Consider the following 10485-nt stretch of genomic DNA (forward strand, 5'->3'; position numbering starts at 1 on the left):
TTATTTGCTTGCGTGGTTTGGCTCTGTGTGTTTGCGGCGGCGTTGGGGTTTCCGAGGCAAGGCGTGTGGGCATAGGCGGCCGGATCAGCTGTTTCGTTCGTGTCGACGGCCGTTGCGCGCGGGAGTGGAGGGCGGTGTGTCGACACGCCTCCCTTTAACAATGGTCATTATTGCTGCCGTTGTCGTTTGGAAGGCGACTCTGCGACCGTGCAAAATGTGTGTGTGTGTGTGTGTGTGTGTGTGTGTGTGTGCGGGCTGTGTGGACGACAAGATGGCGGACGTGCGCCGGCGGCGGCTGTGCTGTGAAAGTGCAAAGTTGAAACAAAACAAGGTGCGGCGAGGACGACTGAAATTTTGCTTTGGACGTAGGTTTGTGTGGTGGCCCTGAAAAGGGCCGATTGTTGTGGGCCGGGCCGAGCCGAGCCGGCAAAGCGCGTTGCGTGCAGGGGAGCACGCGGCGCTGCGATTGCCTGGCCTCCTTTAGGCCTTCTTCTCGGTCTTCTTTGGCAGCAGGACGGCCTGGATGTTGGGTAGGACACCACCCTGTGCGATGGTGACGCCCGACAGGAGCTTGTTGAGCTCCTCGTCGTTGCGGATGGCAAGCTGCAGGTGGCGCGGGATGATGCGCGTCTTCTTGTTGTCGCGGGCCGCGTTTCCGGCCAGCTCGAGCACCTCAGCCGCGAGGTACTCCATGACGGCGGCGAGGTAGACGGGCGCCCCGGCGCCGACGCGCTCTGCGTAGTTTCCCTTGCGCAGGAGGCGGTGGATTCTGCCGACCGGGAACTGGAGCCCAGCCCTGCTTGAGCGGGACTTTGACTTGCCCTTGACTTTGCCTCCCTTTCCGCGTCCGGACATGGCGATGGGCTAGCGACGGTGCACACGAGAAGGAAACGAAAACGACCGGTGCGAGCGGCAGCGAGTCGAGCAGCGGAGTGCGTGCCGGCGCAGCCGGGGTGGGGGTGCTTTATGGGCTCGGGTGCGGCGGCCGGTTGCGCGCGCGCCCCATTGGTCGGCGGCCGCAACAGGGCGAGCTGGTAAAGGTGCGGCGGCGGCTGGCACCGTACGACACGGGACGGAGCTCTAGACTACTTGGGCGCTCGTTCGGACGAATGGCATAGCTCGAGGAGAAGAAGAAAAGAAGAACATCCCGCCTGAGAAGGTGGCTGTAAATCACCATCTTTCGAGAATTTCGGTGCCATAGGCGTTAGGGAAGTTGCAGTCCAGGGACCCGCCGAGCCACACAGTCAAACAGACTGACTGTGAGGCCCGTGGTGGCATCCCGCGCCTGCCAGGTGTAGGGAAAATACATTGGCACGGAAATTGTCGAAATATAGGAAAGTACTAGTAAACCATTTCATATCGTGGCTACCCCTCCATGGAGCGCCCGCACGACTTTGAACATCAGGAGGCCAAAATGGACCCACCTGCAAACCTGTCAATATCATCTTCTGCCCCACATCCCCCACTAATCTCACCAATTCATACACCCTCACTGAGCAGCAGCTCTGACTCAGATAAGCTCATAGTAGACACCGACTCTTCTGGCTCTGACAGCAACTCTCATTCCTCAATACCTGGAATTGAACCAAATTCTCCCCTCCATCTCCGAAACGGAAAGAGAGTGACACTTATGAGGCAAGAGCAACAACTGCCTACAACCAAAAACATCGCGGAGCCAGCCCAAAAAGTGGCGCAAGGCAACCACAAAACCATCCCGCAAGAAACGAGCAGGCGCGATGCAGCGAATCAGGAACCAACTACATCACAACAAGGAGAGTTGGTCACTGCCCAGCCTGCACCGCAAGACAAAGACACACAAGTTACCCAAATACCAAAGGCATCACAAGCCAGGGGAAGAAAAATACCCCCCATTACAGTTTTCGAGACAAAGGGGTATACAACTTTTATCGGCCAGATACAAGGCAAGCTAAAAGGGGCCCTCAGCACAACATACAAGGGAGACAGTATTGTCTACCAGGCGACAAACTCAGAGGACTTCTATTTCCTAAAGCAGGAATTCCGTAAAAGACAAATAGAATTCTATACATATAATGATGACCCAAAACACACACTAAAAGTGGTCATAAAGAGATTAACCCCACATTGGACCCCTGACGAAGTGAAGCAGGCACTATTAGAAAGCGGCTTTCAGGTGCAGGGCGTGTACCAGGTGGCGCAGCCACAAACAGAAATAGACGCAGAAGGTAGAGTCATCTCTGCCCCACGCAGGAAGACCAGGAACTTCCAAGTAAACTTACTGAATACAGCAGAATCCAGAAAGATTTTCAAGCTGCAAAGACTGCTGCACATGACGATCGCAGTAGAGCTTTATAAAAAACCAGCAGGTCCAACCCAATGCTACATTTGCCAACGCTTCAGGCACGGAGCTCAGCAATGCAACATGGCCCCAAGGTGTGTGAAGTGTGCTGGACCACACCTGTCGAGCACCTGCAAAAAATCGAGAGACACGCCAGCCACTTGCGCAAACTGTGGAGGGGCTCACCCTGCATCCTATGGGGGATGCCCAGTACGTATCAAGCTTGTCGAGGCCTGGGAAGCGAGACACACGACCACAGCCAGAAATGCCCCACCCCCACCCCCCCCACCATCAATCTTGGAGGAAGCGCACTTCCCCACGCCACCAACACCCGCAAACGCGGGAAGAAACCCTAATAACCAAACCACTTCACCACCTCCTCCGCAAGATTGCACAACAGGACCACCTAAAGAACACAGAAACGATAACCGCACCTTAGCCCAGGTGGTAAAAACAAACCCCCAACCGGCAAAGGCGACAAAACCAGAAGCCCAACCACGACCCCAACGTCTACCAGCAGCGCAAAGACGCCCAGCCACCCCACCAAACCAACCAGTTGCCACCCAGGTCTCACGGCCCTCCCCCAAAAGGACAAAAACCCCCCCTCTGCCCACAAACCCTGCCAACAATCCAGACTCACCAACTCTCCCCACACCCATGCTATCACCAGCAGCAACATCCACAGAAGTACCTCCCCTGCCACTACTGGCACCAACCACCACAACAACTCCACCACCACAAACAGCATCCCAGCAGCTCCTGCAAGCCCCCATCTCTTCCACAACACCCCACACAGAATCAGATATCAGAACTGTCGAGATCACAGCATCTCCAACACAGCACCAATCACCACATATCCAACAAAACCGAAATACCCAGGAGCATAGTTCAAACCAAAACCAGCCCTGGGACTTCGTCAAGAAGGTTATAAACCTTATCCAGAAATTATTAACCACCGACTTCTTCACGAAAGTGAAAAAAGCAATAAGCCAAATCCTAGCAGCTCCAGACACCTTCACGAAGGTATCAATGTTTTTCACCACCATTCTCCCACTGTTTTCCGATGGCGAATAGAAAACGACACATCACCATCGCCATCTGGAATGCAGACGGAGTATTCCACGACCGACACGAACTGGAAATGTTTCTAGAAGATTACGGCATCGACGTAGCACTAGTAAATGAAACCCATCTAACCCCTGATGAACAATTTCGAGTCAAAAATTACATTCTAATCCGGACTGACCGTCCTAACAGACCTGGTGGCGGAACTGGAGTCCTCATAAAACACCGGATATGCCACCGACAAGTCACCATCCCACCTCTAATCAACACAGAGGCAACTGCAATAGAAATCATGTTAAACCAACACCCAACTGTCCTGGTGGCAACCTACCACCCTCCAAACGAACGCTTCCATCACAGTGACCTCGACAGCTTGCTAAATGTGAACAACAGGACCATAGTAGGGGGGGACCTGAATGCCAAGCACAGGGCATGGGGTTGCCGCACTGGAAATACAAGTGGGAACCAGCTGCTGAGATACCTGGATACCCACCCAGCAGTTCAAGTGGTAGCCCCAGATGAACCCACCCACTTCCCGTACAACTCACGCCATCTGCCAGACAAGCTGGACATATTCTTACTAAAAAATATTGACCTGGGCACAAGCACAGAAGTCATAAACACGCTGAACTCTGACCATAACCCAGTCATCTTAAGATTCGAAAATGACCACATCATACCAACAGAAAGCATCCACACTACGTACCACACAAACTGGGTACGATATAAAGAACTAGTGGCACATCACATACCAGACCCAGCACCGGAATATGCATCGACAGAAGACATAGACAAAGCCGCAGCAGACTTCACTAACATCATCAAAAGCTGTGCCCAAGTCACAACTATCAAACTCACACAAAATAGGGGCAGGACCAACTTACCACCAGACCTAGCCCAATTGATAACAGACAAAAACCGGACCAGGAAGCGATATCAAACATACCGTTACCCTCAAGATAGGAGGATAATGGACCAAATGGCCCGTGAAATCAAAACCAGACTGCATATGCTCCGGTGCAGCAGGTACCAACATAGCTTGCAGGCAGCCGAATCAAACCCTGAACAATTCTGGCGAATCATAAAGGCTAGGCGGCAACCCCAGACAGCCACAAGACCACTGCATGGGCAACAGGGGCTGGTTTACACCCCTGCAGATAAGGCGGCCGCCATGTCAGACACCTACGAACTCCAGTTCCAAGAAAACATAGTAGAGAACGACGAGGGAGAAGCAGAGAGGCTAGAGAGGAGAATCGAGAGGCACCTCGCACGAAAACTCAATGAGAGGATTAACACCACCTTCGCAGACACAACTGAACGCGAAATAACAGCTTACATCAGGCGGATCGGCAATGCAAAGGCCCCTGGTCCTGACCTTATAAAACCCCCACTTCTTAAACACCTTCCACCACCTGCCATTTCCCATCTATCAAATATCCTCAACCACTGTCTCAAACTACAATATTTCCCTTCAGCCTGGAAGGTTGCCAAGATCATCTCAATCCCCAAACCCAATAAAGACCATCTATTCCCACAAAACTATCGTCCTATCTCGCTATTAAATCACTTATCAAAACTTCTCGAAATCCTCATCCTAAACGCCCTACTTAAATTCCTAAACGATAACACTATCCTTACCCCGGAACAATTCGGTTTTCGTGCTGGCCATAGCCCCACCCAGCAAGCCATCCGCCTGGTGGAGCACATCTGTGCCGAGAAACAACATGGAGACAGCACAGCAGCCATATTCCTCGACATAGAGAAGGCGTTTGACCGTGTCTGGCATGACGGCCTACTCTACAAGCTGTCGAAGCTAAATTGCCCCAATCACCTGTTAAAAATGATTCACTCATTTTTGACAGACAGGAGGTTTTTTGCTTCAGTTGATGGAGCGAAAAGTCCAATAACTAATATAGAAGCAGGTGTCCCACAGGGATCTGTGCTTGGCCCCCTCCTCTATCTTGTGTTCACAAATGATATCCCAAAAGAGCCGGGTGGGAACATAGCGCTCTACGCTGATGACACAGCGCTGTACCACAGCGGGCGTAACATAAATCGTATAACGTGTAGCCTCCAGCGGCACCTCAACAAAGTCGACCACTGGTGTAACTTGTGGAAAGTAAAAGTAAATCCGGACAAGTGCCAAGCCATAATTTTCACACACAAAATAACAAGACCCATCAGAAATCTCAACCACAATGGACAACAACTCCCATGGAGAAAAGTTATAAAATACCTGGGACTGAACATAGACAAAAATCTCACGTTCAAACAGCATATAACAGAGGCCAAAAACAAAGGTTCCGCCCGGCTCTACCAACTGTATCCCCTTCTTAAGGGCAGGGGCTTATCAACAGAGGCGAAGCTCCGAATATGGAAAACAATAATTTTGCCAGTTATTCTTTATGGATCGGAGGTGTGGAGCATGGCGGCAAACACACACCTGGCCTCACTAGAAGTGATACAAAATAAGACGTTTAGAATAATCACAGATGCCCCCTGGTTCTCCAGTAACGAGGAAATTAGAGGTATGCTAGGACAACCAACATTTAACCATCTCATAAAAATCAAGTCAACGAAATTCTATGAAACATCTCATTCTTCACCTTTCCCCCTCATTAGATCCCTGGGACCAGATATTCTCCCTACACACAGAACTCCCATCACTACCATTCACCGTCAGTTCAGATGACGAGCTACACTGACTTTCATCCACTCATATCATAACCATCATTAATCAAACACAGTTCATATACCCGGGGAACACCCCCAAACAAATACAGACAAAAAGCCAATCTTAACCTAAAGGTACCATCTCGAAAGTCAGGGCATCAACAGGATGCCGGTACTTCAATTAACAAAGGGGGAGAATACCCCAAACATATCAGGTCGGTCGGCGGGTGCCACTGTGTGGGGAGACGCTGACTAGAGCGGAGCGCTTGCTACTGGTGTTGCTGCTGCCGCCATACGTTGGTTCGAGATGCCGCCCAAGACTAGCGGGAAGGCCGCCAAGAAGGCTGGCAAGGCGCAGAAGAACATTTCGAAGGGCGACAAGAAGAAGAAGCGCAAGAGGAAGGAGAGCTATGCCATCTACATCTACAAGGTGCTGAAGCAGGTGCACCCTGACACGGGCATCTCGTCGAAGGCGATGAGCATCATGAACAGCTTCGTGAACGACATTTTCGAGCGCATTGCGGCCGAGGCTTCTCGCCTGGCGCACTACAACAAGCGCTCGACCATCACGTCCCGCGAGATCCAGACCGCTGTGCGGCTGTTGCTGCCTGGCGAGCTGGCCAAGCACGCCGTGAGCGAGGGCACGAAGGCGGTGACCAAGTACACGAGCTCCAAGTAAGGAGGTGGCTCTGGAACGGAAGGAAGGATGGAGAGAGAATGCTCCTCCGTTGCGAGAGCGGCAAAACGGCCCTTTTCAGGGCCACCAACTTGCCTTTTGCGGGAAGGGCGGAATTGTTGTTGTTGTTTGTGTGGACGGCTGTGATGTATGTGTGCATTTTGATTGTGGGTGGGGGGGCGCGTCAAAGCGTGTTGCGCGGGGTACGGCCACGAGGTTGGTCGCCGTGGCGTGGAATGGTGGCACGCCTCGTTGGCGTGGTTTTTGACCCATTTGGTGTTGTTGGTGTGTGTGTTACCTGTCTGCGAGGGGGGACAGTGCGATCGCCGACTTTTGTGTCACCGTAACGACGGCCGTTTGCGGGTTTGTTTTTTGCACATCATACATGGCGAGGGTGAAATGTGAAATGTTGTTTTTTTTTGTGGTTTTTGTTTGCCGCCCACTATTCCCTTTGCTGTACGCCGAGTTTGACAATGGTGCGACGTAACTGCAGCGTGGAGGTGTGTGAGTGACGTTGAAATGAACGTGCCATGAAGACGCATTGTTGTTGCATTGTACTGTACGTGTACGGCGACACGCACGATGATGTACCATTCGACTCTGATTTTTGATAGCCGTGTCTGACTGATTGCGTACGACGCACGCACACCGATGTCGTCATTCAAGATGCACGCGTGTCCAGTGCAGTACAGTAAGCGCGACGCTAGACGACGGCGGCGGCGGCGGCGGCCGTTTTTGGCGAATGTCTGTACACGTGTTTGTCTGTGTCCATCCGGTATGTATTTGTTTGTTTGAAAGTGTTTTGTGTGTCGGTGACGTGGTCCGATCCGTCGCCCCCCTGAGTAACTGTCGATCGGCGCGATAGACCGGCGTCACGCAACTGAACCGAAGTCGTGGGCACACCCGTCATACTGTTGTACACCGTCGCGCTGAGAACGGTAACGACAGGTTGACTTTGATCGGTCGAATGTCTGGGCAGAACGTGAGGAAGGAGGCAAGAGTGCAGGAGGAAAGGACAGAGGGGGGGGGGCAAAAGAGAGAGGAAGGGAAAAAGGGGAGAAACGCATTCGTAGAGCAACGGAACGTTCCCGTGTCGGAGGCGTATTGGAGCCGCACTGAAATGCGTTTAACGGCGGCGCGGCTGCAAGTGTCTGCCGTGGTGAACGTTACCTTTGACGGCTGCATTGGCCTTTGCTTTTTGCTTTTGCTTTCGCTTTCGCTTTCCCGGTTGTACGTAACGTTTGTTGGTATGGTTGGTTCTGAGGAAGAGTGTGTGACAGTGCCGTGCCGTCCATGTTCGTGTGCCCTCCCATTGTGTGTATGCTATTGTCTGTGTACTTGAATGATGTATGTAGGTGTTAGTGGACGTGTTTTACCAGTGGGGGGAAATGGATCGTCGATAGTTGGCGTCACTCTGTCACGGTCGAGATGACGCACCCTCCGTACAGAAAGGTGTCGGGAAAGTGTGTGTGTGTGTGTGTGTGTGTGTGTGTGTGTGTGTGTGTGTGCGTGCGTGCGTGCGTCCGTGAATTGGCAGTGTTTGGAGGTGGGCGTGCCCTGCATGTGGCCCGGAAGGCTGTTCGTTTGGCGGTAGTGTTGTGTGGACAGGGGAGGGGCATGCGTAACGCTGCTGGCATGGCATTTCGGGAGATGGGAGGGGGCAAACGAGGAAACGAGGAGCGGCGGCCAAAGACGGGACGGGGAGGGGCGCGGTGTGGGTGGCTTGCGCCTGTGCTCGGCGTTGTGGTTTGTGCAAAAGAGGAGGAGAAAAACAATGAGTTGCCAGGGAGGGGAGCGGTGTTGTGTTGTGGTTGTCGTGGTGTAGCCGCAGACGCGGCTGTCAGTGAACGTGGCGAGACGGACGGATGCGCGGAGGGGCGGGGGCGGCGCATTTCGCCGGTGCCGTGCCGTGCCGTGCCATGCCATGCCTGAAAGCCGCGTGGTCGCTGTGTTGTTGGTGGCGTGGGGGCGAGGAGAGTACCGTACGGGTGTGCTTGTGCGCCGGAAATGGCACACTGCGCCTGCCCGTCTTGGAGGCTGATGGCTGTGGTGTGGAAATGGGGCGCGGTGATGTTGAAGCAGTTGAAGAACAGAAAAGAAACCAAGAAGAAAACGGAAGGCGTGATGCGGCGGTGGTGGTGAGAGCGGGAAAAACAAAACAAAACAAAAAAAAAGAAAGAAAAAAAAACAACAAGAAAAAAGAAGGAAAAACAACAAGAAACAAAAAAAGAAAACAAAAAGTCTATCAATATTAAAATGTAAATGGAAATGGAAATGGAAATGGACCCAGGTATAACCTCCCTGCACAAATAGCAGAGAGTCCGATGATAATAAAAATGTGCCAGAATGTTAACGTCCCTACAAAACAAACCCAACGATAATATTAATGAAAGAATGAACCGTATGTAACATTGCAACAGACATAATGGAACCTGATAAATTGTATAAGGGCAGCAGCGTTGACCTTTGGCCCTGTATTCAGAATAAAAAGAGCCAAAGATCGTTACCCCAATGAAAAAGACACTGAAACACGTATGTAACATAGCAGCGATGGCGAGACATTGTAGCATCTGTGACCAGAGAGTTTGCGCTGGACCGCGCGAGTGTTGCGAGCGGTTCTCAGTCAGTCAGTCAGTCAGTCAGTCAGTCGTTGCGAGTCTGTAGCTCTGTCTAGTTGAGGGCTGTACTCTGTCAGTAGTCGTCGCGTGCAGTACGCTAATAGTCGTCATGCAGAGCGGTCGGTCAGTAGTAGCAGCCGAGTGCGGTTGTGTGATGTAGGCGGTCGGCAACACTGGTCAAGATGGTGAAGGAGGTATACTGTTAATTAATATAATCATTAGATAATGAAAAATTATATTTATTGTAATTAATTCTCCAACAAGTTCCCCAAAAATAATTTTTATTTCAAAAGCATTTTTCAAAAATGTAATGTTTTATTGAACTAAAGAGTTCGTTGCACTTCCCATTTCATTCCACTTCTTTGAAGAAAAATTTCACTAAAATCACAAAAAAAGAGAATATTATTATTTGCAATGCAGTTCCTCCAAGCGCTGCGCAACAACAAGAGCAGAAATGTGACATCCATTTATTCTGAGGTAAGACTTTAATTCTGATTGTTTTGCACAGGGCCAAAGACCGATATTTCGGCTCAATTGAAGTTTCTTGTCACTGAACGGACTTTAAATGTTGTGAAGAATTTATATTTGAGTCGGATTGCGAATTTCACATTTTTGTTGCCATTTTCAATACCTCTCATTGTGGGCGAGGTTACAATTAGCGCAATGTCCATTAGCATCCGTAAATAACATTGTCCATTATTTTAAATTTTGCGGGGAGGTTACAACACACAAAAAAAAAAAAAAAACAAAAAAGTTGCATTTATATCCGCTCCTCAATTGTAGATACCCCTTACACAGCTGTGTGCAATGAATGAGTGCTGGCTGGTAATTAATTGCACTCCTTGGAGGGAAATGCCATAGGAAGTAGTCTTTAAAAAGTGAATGTTTTTCGTTAAAAGACAAAAGTTGCTTTAGAAAAAAGTAATAGTGGGGCTTTTGTTGTTGAACAAAATAAGTACAATGAACATACGTTATCAGATTTGCGCAATGCAGCTTCACACTACCTTTTGATTATAACACAATATACTATACATCGTCCCGAACCGTGACCAGAGTCGCGAGACGAGCAGAGCACGCCGCCGACGCCCGCTCAGTACAACCGTCCACCCGCTACTACTGTCGACCGACTACTACCT

Source organism: Schistocerca piceifrons, unplaced genomic scaffold, assembly GCF_021461385.2.
Source record: "Schistocerca piceifrons isolate TAMUIC-IGC-003096 unplaced genomic scaffold, iqSchPice1.1 HiC_scaffold_1440, whole genome shotgun sequence".
Lineage (NCBI taxonomy): Eukaryota > Metazoa > Arthropoda > Insecta > Orthoptera > Acrididae > Schistocerca > Schistocerca piceifrons.